Raw genomic sequence first — 15,519 nt, 5'->3', positions numbered from 1 at the left:
AATGAATACTATTAGTTGATGGCCCCTTTGTAGAAATAACGTTTCGGCATTACTTTGTTTTTAAACCACCACATCACCATTATTATTCCTTTTGTGTATCCGAGCTGCAAGTTTACCAGCTGGCTAATGGGACTGAGAGAGAGTGTTTTAAATATAATTATATAGAAAGTATTCAAACATTGAAGTATGTATCTGTGTGATTGTGTGTGCCTAGTCTGTTCAGTTAAGCTGTTTGATTTAACTAAAATTGACCTGGTGGCTAGAGCACTGTATTCGCAGCCTGTTAATCTGCAGAGTCAAAACCTGTCGCCGAGCATGCTCTTCTTTTTCATTCGTATGAGCATGATAAATTAGGTCAATCCCAAAATTTGTTGGTAAAAGAATAACTCCTAGAGTGTTTGGAGGGTGCTACCGGCTGGTTTGTTCCCCCACATCTGAATACAGTAAGTAGCTTTCTCATAAAAATTATAATTAGTTTTCTGAGTAGTTATATAAATAAATTATATTAATTAAAAATATATTTTAATAAAAAATAGTTTGTTTTTCGTGTAAAGCCGTCCCTAATTTAGCAGTGTAAAACTAGAGGGAAGGCAGCTAGTCATCACTACCCACCGCCAACTCTTGGACTACTCTTTTACCAACGAATAGTGGGATTGACTGTCACAATATAACGCCCCCCGCGGCTGAAAGGTCGAGCATGTTTAGTGCGACGAGGATTCGAACCCGCGATTCTCAGGTTACAAGTGGAACGCCTTAACCCACCTAGCCATGGCGGGCCTAATAACAATAGTAATAAAACTATTTGTACACACAAGTTTATATTTTTTGTTCTTTAAATCCTCCAAAAGATGTGCGATAAGAATGTAGGACTTTCAGAAAACTATACTTAACAATAATAATATATGTACAGTGTTGGACCGTCTTTGTTTTTGGAAGACGTATTGTTGCAGAGAATGTTTTATAGTTTTTGAGTGTTTATAAGGAGGTATTGTTTAAAGAAAAGCTGAGATATTTATGATAGTTACGTTTTTATATATTTTAAGAAGAGCGAAACTATTGTAAACCAATTTTGTGATGTAACAAAGAAAATTTAAGTTAAAACTGAGAATTATGTTTTATTATAAATGATAGTTATGTTTGGAATGGATGAATGGGTTTTATGTATGCTGAGTGAGGGTAAGCAGAAATTGTGTAAGGGTTGATGTTAGATAATATTCCTCTTCCTTCTTTATCCTGCTATGAAACCCCTTATGGCTTCATGTGATGCGAATTGTGTGTACTTATTTGTGGAAGACAATAATTTAACTGACTCGGTACTCGTGCCCTTAAATTCAAAGAAAATGGTGGAAATGTTACTTTTTGCAGTTTTTGTTTGTTCGTTTTTATCTTCCATTTTTGGTAAAAATCCGAAAACAAAATACCCTATGTACAAGGTCGGAGTAAGGGTTTTGTTGGCCTCAAGCTTTTTATCTTACAGAAGCCCCCTCTAGACAGAACCTCTACGTGCAACACATTTATAATCATAGCTTGAGGCCCTTGACTTCAGCCCGGTAAGCCCATGCCTCAATCCTGGGTTACCTATGTACACCGTTGGACAGTTTTTTTTTGCGACGTCAAAATTACGATAGTCGAGTTACTGACACACAGACATAATGGGTCATCATTATTATTGCGTTATATATTTTACTGTAAAAAAAGCTTCTTGTTGAACGTTTACTTTTTAATTTACCATATTTTGTCATTTTTATGATGATATAAATTTGCGCAAGTAAGATTGTATTGGTTGCTTTGTAACATTTTTTATATTGTCATTTATGGCTAGAAATACTTATCTAGCTGAAGAGCTGATTTTAATGTACAAGGGGTTGTCTAATTTCTAATATTCTTTGGTAAATATTGATTTTGACTGCAACGTTTTTCTTTTTATATAAGTAAGATACAAATATCCAGTCAGCAAAGCGAGAAAAAAGTCAATAGTTGTATGGAAATACCGTCAAAGTTTTAAAATAAATCTACTGTGTTACCTTCAGATATTAAAATTTGTATGTGTTATTGCTTTTCCAACTTTTTTTGGACGCCGTTCTGAACCGTTAAGCTGCAGTAACTAAACGGCACCCGCAAACCTTTGTATACAGGCACAGTCCGTTAATTAATCAAATATGCTCCTCTATCTAAACCTTCTCGCAGGCAAGATCCAGTAAAATTGTTTATAAACTTTTGATTGATGTAACTTTAGATTCAATTTAAATAAATAAACTTAGTTTAAAACAATTCCACAGATGGCGCAACAGTATGCGTAAGAGTTTATAAGCTACACTGTCTTGATAACTCTCACGCATGATCGGGATTGTTATTCTGAACACTTGTTGACTTTGACCCTGAACTCTTTACGAGTTTGGAATCAAATGATTCAAATCTAGTTACTACCAATCAGATACAAAAAAGTAAATAATGAAGGGGCTGAGGTAATTTTACTGTTGTCTTTATGTATATTAACTTGTATTAAGAAACATACTAAGTCGCATCCTTTATTTTTGCCTACAGGGCCGTGAACCGTTTGTAATTAGCGTACTGGACCGTGGAGCCAATGTTCTATAGTTCGCGTCCCGTTACCGCAAAAAATAAAATCTCGCTCCGCACTTTGGATTCGTAGGTGCGTAAAAAGAGTCACGATGACATTCCACTATTTGTGTGACAAGTGTTGACGGCGAATTCTTTCGACTAGCTGTCTTTCTTCTAGTTTATCAGTTTAAAGTTGGCCCGGCATGGCCAGGTGGTTAAGGCAGTCGACTCGTAATCCGAGGGTCGCGGATTCGAATCCCCGTCACACCAAACATGCTTACCCTTCCAGCCGTGGGGGCGTTATAATGTGAAGCTCAATCGCACTATTCGTTTGTAAAAGAATAGCTCAAGATTTGGCTGTGGGTGGTGATGACAAGTTGCCTTCCCTCTAGTCTTACACTGCTAAATTAGGGACGGCTGACACAGATAACCCTCGTGTAGCTTTGCGCTATATTCAAAACAAACCAAACCAGTTTAAAGTTAAGGACGGCTCATGCAGATAGCTTTGTTCGAATACCCCCCTCCCCAGCAGTACATAAACAATCCGAAGAGAAAGAATATAGAATATGTTAAAGTTTTAAGGGGAGTCTTAGTGAAGTGAAAAGTAAGTTAATAGTAATGAACTTGTAAGTGTTGTGTTAGTTTGACGGATCAAAGTAGACGTTAATATCGCAAAACAGTGAAGGGACAACTTCTGAGAATGACCTCCCAATGGAAAGATGTGTCAGAGATGTACAGAATGATGAAAACTTCTGTTTAAAAAAAAAAGCTTGAGTGAGACATAGGACAACAGGATTTCAAGAAGAAAAAGTACTGGATACAATTGTCTCTATGAGAAGAGAAACATAACCTGTCATTTTGGATGCTATAACAAGATGACATGTATCCTGAGTACTCATGACTAATTAACGTCTGAGCTTTAAGAAAGAGATTATAACTTTGTTAGAACGACCGTTTAAAATTGGCGGACAGTTGAACAACAGGTAAGGGCAAAGATACGCTACCGATGAGTAAATCGTATTGTATAATCACCAAGCTGATACTTCGTTTGCCATGTGGGTTGGTTAGCATCCGTTATAGTAGTAATAATCTTAAGTCACATTAATGATTTTGTATTCTCTATCTCTCAGGACGATAAGACTCACCAACATCTGTTTTTGATACCAGACTATGGTGCTAGTTTTATTCAGTCCGAAGTATGGAGAACTGATAGTATGTAGCAGTCTGGTCCCACTCATGGAGGCCGGCATGGACACGTTGTCAGGGCACTTGAGTCAAATTGTGTGAGTCGTAGGTTCGACTCCCTGTCTCACTTAACTTGCTCACTTTATAGCCATGAGAGCGTTACAATGTGTCTGTGAGTCCCGCTATTCATTGGTAAAAGAGTAGCCCATAAGTTGGCAGTGGATGGTAATGACTGCCTTCCTTCTCTCTTCATTCCATTTCAAATTTAATAAAAGAATGGTACGAAAAATGACACATCAATATACTTTGGTGGGGGGTAGTTTGCAATACAAAGTCACTAGATTTTTTTTCAAAGTACCCCCACAATTTTACCCTATGGAGTATTGTCTCATGGTAATGTCAGGTAAGTTTCTTTATCTAACTTATGATACAAGTTTAACGTGGAACAAACATGTAAATTCAGTTAAAAACACAATTTGTAAAGGTCAACTTTCTATCCAGCAATAGCTGAGTTTTGCCTCAAATGGTTATGTCGTACTAATTTACAAAACTTCCATTAAATCAACTACAGAATGTAAATGTTCCACGTGACGAAATGTAGCCGGGTCAAATATTATAAACTACAAACCATCCAGAATTATTTGTTCAATCTTGTAAATGTTTGTAAACCAACATCCATATAGATTGTTCATAATTACATAAATCTTGCCAGATAGACTTCTCAATCGCCAATATTTTCATAATAAAATTTGTGTTAAGCCAGAACACGCAACTCTCGATAAAAAGGAAGAAGTCACTTTACACCCAATATTCCTAGGACGTCCACACCTTGACTTGAAATATGGGTCATGTTGAACTGAACTGGTCATTATGAGTAGAAGCAGGGTAGGGTTTCGAGATTGCGGCAGTGGATCAGATACATCTCAGTTGCTGTCATATCTCTACGGACCAATGGTTAAATGCACTGTAGTGATAAATGCATGAACCTCACAAGTCAGCCTATAGTTTTGTAGAGTGCAGGGTGGTTAATGTTTTCTGCCATACTGCCAGATTGGCTAAACAGATAGCAATGTAATTTATGTCACTTAAAAAAAAAAAAAAGACATCCCAGATTGTTATTCGATGTATTTATTATTTGATAACACTTGGAATATTTAGATATAATATGTGTCAATACCAAGGTCACATTCCGAAGATATATTCCGCGTTCTAACTGATGAAACTCACAATATGACAATGTAACCTGTATAAACATCAAGTGAAGATCCCGAAGTGATTATTCCGTGTATTGTCCGATTAAGTTCATAACTTGAATGTATGTATAACAGGTATCAGTATCAAGAGGGCGTTCTGCAGTAACGTTCCACGTACTAGTACCAAATAAAACTTGGCACATTAAAATATAACCTCTGTCAGTTGTTATGACGAGAAACCTACTTGAAATAAAAAATGCGTCTCAGGACGGCTGGTATGGGTATTAACACTTTTACTAATAAAGTAGAGAACAACGTTTCGACCTTTTTACATCATCTTCAGGCTAACCTGCTTGCTTTTCATAACCCATTACATGTACGAGAACAAGGATTTTCTAGCGCCTCTTTCGACAAGTCCGATCACACACAAAAAAACATAGACTAGGAGGTGTGTGAAAGTTCAGCAGATATTTCTTGGAAGCATTTTGTGTACAGATGATTTGTGTTTCTTTCTTAATTGTGATGAATACTGTTCCATGGGTACGTGAACGACGTTTTTAACTAAATTTTGCGTCCGTGAATTCTCACCTGTTAGAGATCTGTTTTTGGATTATCATGGTCACCCAAGATGACCCATACTAATTTGTTTTCTAATGCATTAAATGCATGGGTATCCGCTGGTACAGTGGTTTGTCTACCGACTTACAACGCTAAAATCAGTGGTTCGATTCCACTTGGTAGACTCAGCAGATGACCCGATGTGGCTTTGTTATAAGAAAACACACACACATTAAATACATGGATGCCCCCATATCGGAAATCCGAAATCGCCGACCTGAAAAGGTCTTTACGATCAGAGTGTATGAATGAATATTTTGCCAAGAAAAAGCTATTAGACGTAACCTTTCTTAAAGTAACCAGTTTCAATTATATCATACTGCCTACGAAATACCAAACAATGTATAAATGTAGTTGTGATGTATACATTTCCACCACGAATTTTATATCGGGTATGGTTGTCACATGACGTACTGACTTGTATATTAATAGATAGCTTTAATACGACGTTTGTTTGTTTGGAATTTCGCGCAAAGCTACACGAGGGCTACCTGCTCTAGCCGTCCGTAATTTAACATTGTAAGACTAGAGGGAAGGTAGCTAGTCATCACTACCCACCGCCAACTCTTGGGCTTCTCTTTCACCAATGAATAGTAGGATTGACCGTAACATTATAACGCCCCCACGGTTTAAAGGATGCGTATTGTTTAATGTGACTGGGATTCGTACCTGCGACCCTCGGATTACGAGTCGAGTGCCTTAACTACCTGGCCATGCCGGGCCTTAATACGACGTACTCAATTATTTATATTAGTTTGAGAACGTAGTTACTGAAATGATTTATACAGTTAATACTGGAATTTGATTATTTTCCGTTTTACATGTTCGACAGAGCATTTTGTAGAAAGATCGGGGCTATTTTCAGTTTGCATCCTGTATGACCTTATTAATCATGTATGACTAAATTAAATTAATGTAATTAGTGTAGCGATATGTGTACGCTCATTATGTGCGAATTTAATTGTGCCTTATATTAAGTAATAACAAAAGATATTCTATCTACCTATCCTCACTTTGAAATTTGATACATCTTCCTAAAGTATTCATTAACATATTGTATGTAGTTTAAGGATTGTATAACGTGCATCTTTCTCGAGTAACTTGGTTTAGTATTTCAAAATATTACTACTGCAAGTCATGGAATACACCAGTTCAATGTTAAACATTGCACCTATGTAATACTTGTATAATAACGACTCTGCATCTTATCTTGCATTGTAGGTATTTGTTTTGTAAAGATTTTTGTGCAAAATGTTTATTTTGACTGAATAAGTGAAGATGTTACAGCGTAACGTTTTGGATGAAATTGTTTGTCGAATTTCGCGCAAAGCTACACCAGGGCTATCTGCGCTAACCATCCGTAATTTAGCAGTGTAAAACTCGAGGGAAGACAGCTAGTTATCACCACCAACCGTCAACATTTGGGCTACTTTTCTACCAACAAATAATGAGATTGACCGTCACATTATAACACCTCCTTCCCTGAAAGGGCGAGCATGTTTGATGTGACGGGGATTCGAACCCACTACCTTCAGATTACGAGGCCAACACTCTTTGGGTGAGATACCTTGAAATATTCAAAAATAAATGTGTGATGAAACATCTTATAATCCATATTTTATTTTTAACAGTAATTGCTAATCGTTATATTCACTCATTTAAAGCAAATCAGGAAAAGTGAACATTTTCTATAGAAAAAAAGGATTTTTCTGGGAAGTACTGTAAGGGAAAAGTATTCGGATTGTACTGGTATAAGCTGTGTTTTTAATGAAAAAATAGCACATTTTTCTTTAACGTTTCTTTTTTAGTACTATATTTATAAATTGTATCAATAACTATTTAATCAAACCCTCATACACAATCCTGTTTTTTTGTTGTATAGATGAATAATTTAATTAAAAATTGTTCTGTGATAAAGAAATGGTTGTAACAAGGACCATGGTTATTTTTATAATTGATTGAGCTGAATGTCCAAAGTGTGAAATATTTTTATGAATTTTTCTTTATATTGCTATGCAATAGGTGGCGCTACATTTCATACTACTTCAATCGCATACACACACACACACACACACACACACACATGCTATCTATTGCAGTAAGATTGTGGAATTAATTTCACAAGGTTTTTTGTTACGTGCGTAATTCTCAGAATTACAACGTTAAATAAACCCAACTTTACGCCGTGAAAGTAGATTATTTTGATCATTAAATAAGACCATTCTTTTGCTGTAAAAATATGTTTTTCTGATCATCTAATACGACGTTTCTTTTGCTGAGAATGTAAAATGCGTGACCGAATCGGCATTGAGGTCGAATTCTGAGAGGGTCACGTGCAATTTAGACCTCTTTATCTTTCCTTTTCTGTATTTGACTGACAAATGCTAGTGAAGATTAACTTATTTCACGAAAAATATCCTATAAGTGCTCATTCTGGGTAATGTAGACCTGGTAACGGATGATTATTAGGTTTTATATTGTTATAACTAAGTGTGGGATTACAAGTGTAAAGTATTTATTTGCTATTTGTAATATTAATGTGATGTCATTTGTTTGCCTTTGGATATTTTGGTCATTTTGGGTGAATTCTATAAAAAAACAGTTTTCGTTGCTACTGGTTTTTAACTTGTGTTTTTACTTGGGTGTTGTTCTGTAGCTGTTTCCTCATTTTTCTGAGTTTATTTTTTTGTTTATATTTGATGAATGTATAGCTTCTGATTAGGTATAAGTTTCGGCTATCTGAGTGGCTAAGACAGTGGTTCTTAACCTTTTTCATCGTCTTACCCCCTGAGACTCTCCAGGGTATTACTGTGACCCCTATAATAATTTTTGTAATGGTGAACTTTGCATAAAGGTAGAATAAAACAAAACTATATAAAGATCCTAATTTATTGAAAATGTTACAAATAAATGTCCTTGAGAAATGCAACAAGTGCTAAATAAATGTAAAATCCATGGAATTACTGAACATCATACAAAACCTACTTATTCACTCAGTGTGAGGGTTGATATATGATGACAAAATATACTAAATACGATGGAAACTTTGATATTTAAATTTAAGTTTGATGTATTAATATTATATAGTTAAAAAAATATAGGCAGTTCAAAACATTGTAATATATGAACATTTTTACTCAAAATTAGACAGGTGGTTGCGTAACAAGCATCTCGACGCGGTTCAACTGCCGCACTTCAGCGTGTTTCTCATTGGTGGGCAGTTACAGGCACTTACCACAAAAACTACAAACTGCTCAGTGATTTTCCCAATAATTCTCAAACCTTTCATGACCCCCGAGAAACTTCAAATGACCCCCCAGGTTAAGAACCACTGGGCTAAGACGTTAGTTTTGGTGTTGTTAGTAGCGGTTTTTTTTTTTGTTAGTCTTCCAGTATAGAAACTATCCTAAAACTTGAAGGAGATGATGTAGTAACAGTCTGCACGTATTCATTGCATTGTATTAGAAAGTATTTGCGGTAGAAATACCTCGGGAGTATTCAGGGATTACTCTTTTCCATGCACAAGAGAAGAGAATAGTGAAGTATATAGTGAAAGAAGGGTCAGACATACAAACTTCTTCATGTGTTTATTGGCCTCTGGAAACTATCACATTAATTTCAAGAGAAAACATCACGGAAACACCAGACAATCTTTCTTATACAGCTTCATAGGGTTTGTGACCAATGTAAACAACCGACAATTTCTGGAAAGATCAGACACGGAACATATTTTGAATTGAGGCTGTTTTTTCATCTCTCAGGACTTAAAGTTCTCTGTCAAAATAGGATTCAAAGAGAAGCTTCACAACTGTTGACTTAACACAAGCCCTAAACGCACCATATGGAAACCCAGCTTATATCATTAGTAGCGGTACGCTCATGTTTTTTGTTGGTTTTTTTTCTTTGACAAATTAAAATCCTCTTATAAAAGATATCCACCAAAATAAACCTTGTAATTTTAAAAGTTGTGTGCGCATATTTTTAAAACAGTTCTTTGTTCCTCTCTTTATCTCTCTTCATCTCCTTCGAGACAGCGACATGTAAGCGGATTTACAATGCTAGACATCGGTTTTCGTTACCCGTAGTGGGCGAAGCACAAGCAGCCCCATTGTGTAATTTTGTACTTAACTATAAACGAAAAGCTCTCCCTTTTTTATTTATTTCTGTCAGGTGTTCATTAACCCTGTTGTAGAGCTTTAGATTTTGAAGCGGGCGAGCCGAGTTTGAGTCCATGCGATTTCACAAATTATTCCCTGTAATGTAAGTTGTTGATGCGTTATGAGAGTGATAGTCAGTGTCTTAGCCGGCTGGTGGATGGGAGGGTGATGCTGATTTGTTGTCTTCCCGCTGATCAATAATTCAATGTTAGGGACGGCGGCAGATAGCATTACTAGCTTCGTCAAAAACACAAAATATAAATACTTCATTTTTTTTAATAGCGTGTTTTAACATTTATTTCGCTTATTTTCCTTTATCCATATGAAAAAGAGTTGCTAAACGTGCGAGAAAAGTTGGACATTTGTTTCAGAGCCATCTAATGTGTTAACAGATAATTTAGTAAGATAAGAATCTAACCTTCTACGTTTCGAAGTCCACATTTCTATTTTTGGATCACATATAAAGAACGTATTATCCACAGTAATTAAATTGTATTACCCGATAACCCTTATCTGTTCAGTTATTATACTCCCTCATCCCAGTATCATGAGCGATTTGTTAATATATTAAATAAGTTATAAGTTGTTGAAGATACGAACATATATATTCTCAAATAAGTACGCATATTGTCGTTTTCGTCACTTTTTTTTTTCTCTAGTTTTATGGGATTAACTGCCCAGAGCGAAATGACAAGTTTTATTATTAAAATCACATTCTGCCCTCGGCAACACCTAACAGTCAAGCAGCTACGTAATGAAAACAGCCAAGGAAGGGCATGTTGAATATAGAATGTATTAAACATGTAAGGATTTTAATCGGTCACGGTACTAATTAAGTAAATATTTTTTATTTATTTATTTTTTAATTATATTAGATTTGGCGTAAGTATTTAACAATGTTGTTACAGTACTTTAAATCCCACAAAAGATTTGGTTTATATGAAATAATATCATTTATAAAAGATAATTGTCTCTTGGTATATCTTTATTATTCACTCTTCGACTCGCTTACCCTTTCCAGTCGTATAGGTATTTTTATCTTTCGGTTGGCCAACCTGTCAATAGTTTGATCTACTTTATTCCAACCGAGAACAATAAAACTATTCTTCTCGCCAAATTTCTATCATAATTTATAATTTGTGTGTGTAATTTAGGGTTAGTAATGTGCTAGATTAGAGTATCAGTCTGTTAGATAATAGATAATCAAACAAAGCTAGAGATGCAAGAAACTATGTAATTTTGCAGTTCTCTAAAGCTACACGGAAGGAGAAATAGAAACAACTGATCGGTATTACACAGAAAATATTCCCGTAACTACCTTGTGTGTTTGTTTGTTTTGGAATTTCGCACAAAGCTACTCGAGGGCTATCTGTGCTAGCCGTCCCTAATTTAGCAGTGTAAGACTAGAGGGAAGGCAGCTAGTCATCACCACCCACCGCCAACTCTTGGGCTACTCTTTTACCAACGAAAAAGTGGGATTGACCGTAACATTATAACGCCGCCCCGCGGCTGGGAGGGCGAGCATGTTTGGCGCGAGTCGGGCGCGAACCGGCGACCCTCAGATTACGAAGCGCACCCCTTAACGCGCTAGGCCATGCCAGGCATTTGTGTGTTTGTATAATGTCAAACGTTGTAGTTGTAAAAATATTAGTTTTAGTTCAATGTATCACTTTTGGTTGCTTTGCCCTTTTTTTCACCCTCAAGATATTTTTAAACGAATACAAGTTAAACAGTAAATCCCAATGTCTGCCTTTCGCTGTTTCGAGTTTGTTTAATCATATAATAGAATAGAGTAGGTTAGCCTAAGATGTTTTATAATTATTTTAGCGATAATGTTTTCTTTCTGTTTTAACACGCTGAATATTCTGTTAGTTTTACTGGACTCCCTCTTCTTTAGACTCTATTCTCTGTATGGATCAATAGATTTTTAAGCAAATATTTTAATATCATCATAAACATGTGCAATACTATAGATGAGTTTGAATGTATATTTATTTTAACTGAAATATTGGTCCGTAATAGCCAAGTGATTTGTGCGCTCAACTCGTAATCTGAGGATCGCGGGTTCGAATCCCCGTCACACAAAACATGCTTGCCCTTTCAGCCGTGGAGGCGTTATAAGTTGCAGTCAGTCCCGCTATTCGTTAGTAAAAGAGTAGCTCAAGAGTTGACTGTAGGTGGTGATAACTAGCTGCCTTCCCTCTAGTCTTTCGCTGCTAAATTAGGGACAGCTAGCGCAGATAGCCCTCGTGTAGCTTTGCGCGAAATTCAAAAACAAACAAACTGAAATATACATGTATTTTACAGTTATATATATACGGAATCATAATTTACGTGTTTTGCGTGAAATGTGCAACAAATGCTTTACACCAGTAGTCAGTCTTATTCATTTTTTCACCTATTGACAATATACGTAGAGATAACAAACAGATACAAGATATTTACCTTAGATACATACATTGCTCGGTCACTTGCTTCTGCTGCTGTTAAAGAACCACTAGCGTCGCCATTGCTCAATATAATTTCGTGGAGTCACACTGAATGTTTTATTTGTTATTATCCTAACTGTTGACACAGTAAGGAACAGAGCATGGACTGGTCATTTACCAACTCTGTACCAAATAACTGTCTCTACTTGCTGCACGTGTTTTGGTTGTGTTTTTTTTTTATTATTATTATTTACAGCGGTTGATGATGCGGCTATCCGATATAATGTGTCGGTGTTGTCTATTGGCCACAACTTTATGGTCCAGTAATAAGTGGCGCCCTCTGTTGAAGTGTATTAAGCATTTGTTTTTATGTTATAGCATATCTTTAAGCTTCCAACTAATTTTCTTGGGTGTGTTTATGCATGTGTGATTAATTGTGCATATTTGAAATAAATAATTAGAGTCAAATGTTACAAGTTTATAATGATGTATACAAATCAACAGTAAGGGCACGTTTATTTGAGCAACGAAACGTGTTTAGTTTACTCAGTTATTGAAAACCTACTTTATGGTCGTCACTATGCTCAGTATAGAGATGTGAAATGTTACACCTGTTTAACTACAGCCTTGATTTGCCCAGCACTTGAATGACGATAAATTATGTCAGTGCCCACTAAAGTTGTGTGTCATGGGCTTTTGTTATCGTAGCATGTTCTTTCATTGTAAACTTAGAATTCATACATCAGGTTAAAAGAATAGGAATTAAAAATAATCGAATTTTATAGAACAGATATAATGGATCTGAAATGTGTCAGTTTGTCCTCTCTACACTTAACTTGAAAGTCTTTTTTTTTTTTTTTGCTCCTTGCCTCAATAGTTTAAATGTTCTCTTATCTCGGTCTTTTTATACAGGATAATCCTTGTCATTCCTTTGATCGCGTTAGTTGAGATTTCTTGCAATTTCCTCGATCTTTGCCTTTAGTTAGTAAAATAGTGTATTTATGTACTACTCTATAGGGGCTGAATGAGGCCTCGGTGTTCAAGGGTGTATGATTCATGTGCTGTTTTTTATCACAAAATCGCTTTTTATATTTGGCCCCTCAGTGTTGATTCCTGCACGTGGTGAGGCGACCTCCTTCAGTAGGTTCTGGTGCTTTGAGTTTACCTCCTCTGGGATCTAAGCATCCAGCCACGTGTTTGCCGTGCGTAGTGACCCATGAATGGGAGGAGAGAATCCTGGTGGTTTAGGGGTACAACCCCAACACACCATGATGAAAGTTTGTAGAATGGACGGTAACTGCCTGTTGTGGAGACACAAATGTAGAGGAGGACGTTTCGAAAGGCGTCCTCTCCACTTGTGTCTCCACAACAGGCAGTTACCGTCATTTCTACAAAGTTTCCTCGTGAATACTCTATTTAAACAATCTATCAAAGGATACCCAACACACCAATTTTGCCTTGAATTCCTGTAGAAGGGCGGCCGTGGGGTGACCCCCCCCTGAGTCAGTCGGCTGGTCCACAACCAAGTATCAGTGTTGGACGTTCCCAACGGGTGTTATGGACATAGTGTCTGATGATGGTATTTGGGTATAGTGCTCATGAAACCCTGGCGTTGCTGCAGTGTACTTGTTTGGCATTGTAGTGCGTCTCCTTGTAGGGCTTACATAGTGGGTGGGGTTAGTGGGCACCGAAATATTATCTTTATTGTGGATCCCCCAAATACAAATCAAAATAAAATAGTGAAAAAATACCATAGGTAAATGACCACGTCTTTAAGATTTTGAGCACCAATCTCCAACCTCTTCAACACCTGTACCTCATTTTCTGATACTACATTCTCTTTCAGACAAATCTTTGGGGCAAGTGTCTCCCTTTTTTTATTCAGAAGAGACTAAATGGGCTTACTGGCTCTCCTAAGTCAGTCAAAAACCTTTTTCTGATGACATATTGGTGGAAACATTCATTTTTAAACACAATTAACTCTTCTTGCATTCGAATGCCATTGGGTTGCTCCCCATGCTACTTTGAATTCGTTACGAGGAGTTATTGTTGAGAGGAAATTGAAGAACATCCCCAAGCCAGAGGACCTAGCTGATTTCTCCACCCAAGGAGTTTCTGCAGTGAGGCGTATCTCCATTCGCAAAACTGGAATTATGATGCCGACCAGTGCCTTAATTTTGACGTTACATCACGTCCACTTGCCACCATTAACGCAGGTTATCTAAATTGTAACGTATGGCCATATATTCCAAACCCTTTCAGATGTTTCCGATGCCAGAACTTCGTTAATTCAAAAATATCATGTCGTGGTTCCTTGACGTGTACTCGTTGCGGTCTCAAGGACCACGGTGCCTGTGAGTGTGAAATAAACCCTCATTGTGTTAATTGTAGTCGCTCGCACCCATCTTACTTTCGTTCATTCCCTAGGTGGGTGGAAGAAAAAGAGGTGCACCGTTTGGAAACGGTTCATAACATTACTTACCCCGAAGCTCGAAAGTTACTGTTCACCACCACATCTCGGACGTATGCTGCTGCACTTTTTTCCACTGCAACAGTGGCAGTGTAGATAGATCTCTCCTTACCTCCGAAATAATTGTTCTCATGCTTAAGAAAGTTAATGAATCAACACATCTCTTTCCCTAGCATTCCTTCTAGCAGATCCCTGTATCCATTTCCCTTGATTCTGGGTTCGAACGTTTTCTGGGATCCATCTTCTCAGGCCACAAGACGAAGAACGATAATTTGTTCACGCTCTCAGTCGTTGGAATCTTTTTCCAACGACGGAGACCTACCCAATCGACTCGGGGGCAGGATCCATGAAGGTTGATAGACCTCTATCGAACAAATAAAAAAGACGTGGTCGAAAACAGAAGGGCTCTCCACCCAGTTCGCCTATACATAAGTAAAAGTGGCCACTTTGGTACGGTGAAACTGTCGAAGTTTACGTTCTCATCTGGATGAGATGAAAGCGCTGATTGATTCTTACCATCCTGTGTGTCTTTCCTTACAGGAAACATTTCTGAAATGTACTGATACAGTCACTCTTCAGGAGTTTTCCTTGTACAGAAATGACAATCTATGTGATGGACGAGTGCATGGAGGGGTGGCACCGCTGGTCGATCAACATGGTGCCCACTCTATCTTTGCCACTCGACACACCCTTGGAGACTGTAACCATCCGTGTTTCCTGTGGTCGTACCATCACCGTTTGTTCTCTCTACCTGTCTCCTGGAGAGACCTATGATCAATCACACATTGATGCTCTTGTTGAACAGTTGTCGTTTCCCTTTTTAATCCTGGGGAACATTAATGAACATAATATCCTCTTGAGAGGTGTTGATATTGATGAGAGGGGTCACTCTGTAGATTGTATAC

At 37.2% G+C, this 15,519-nt stretch overlaps 1 pseudogene across 1 annotated transcript in view; it reads left to right on the top strand.

Annotated features, from left to right (window-relative positions):
* The window catches only part of LOC143249589 (tyrosine-protein phosphatase Lar-like), a 211,262-nt pseudogene that overhangs the window by 39,191 nt on the left and 156,552 nt on the right, over nucleotides 1–15,519 (top strand). The window lies entirely within an intron of this gene.

Source organism: Tachypleus tridentatus, chromosome 4, assembly GCF_004210375.1.
Source record: "Tachypleus tridentatus isolate NWPU-2018 chromosome 4, ASM421037v1, whole genome shotgun sequence".
Lineage (NCBI taxonomy): Eukaryota > Metazoa > Arthropoda > Merostomata > Xiphosura > Limulidae > Tachypleus > Tachypleus tridentatus.
The sequence above is the reverse complement of the archived record's forward strand: the minus strand, read 5'-3'. Positions and strand labels throughout refer to the sequence as shown.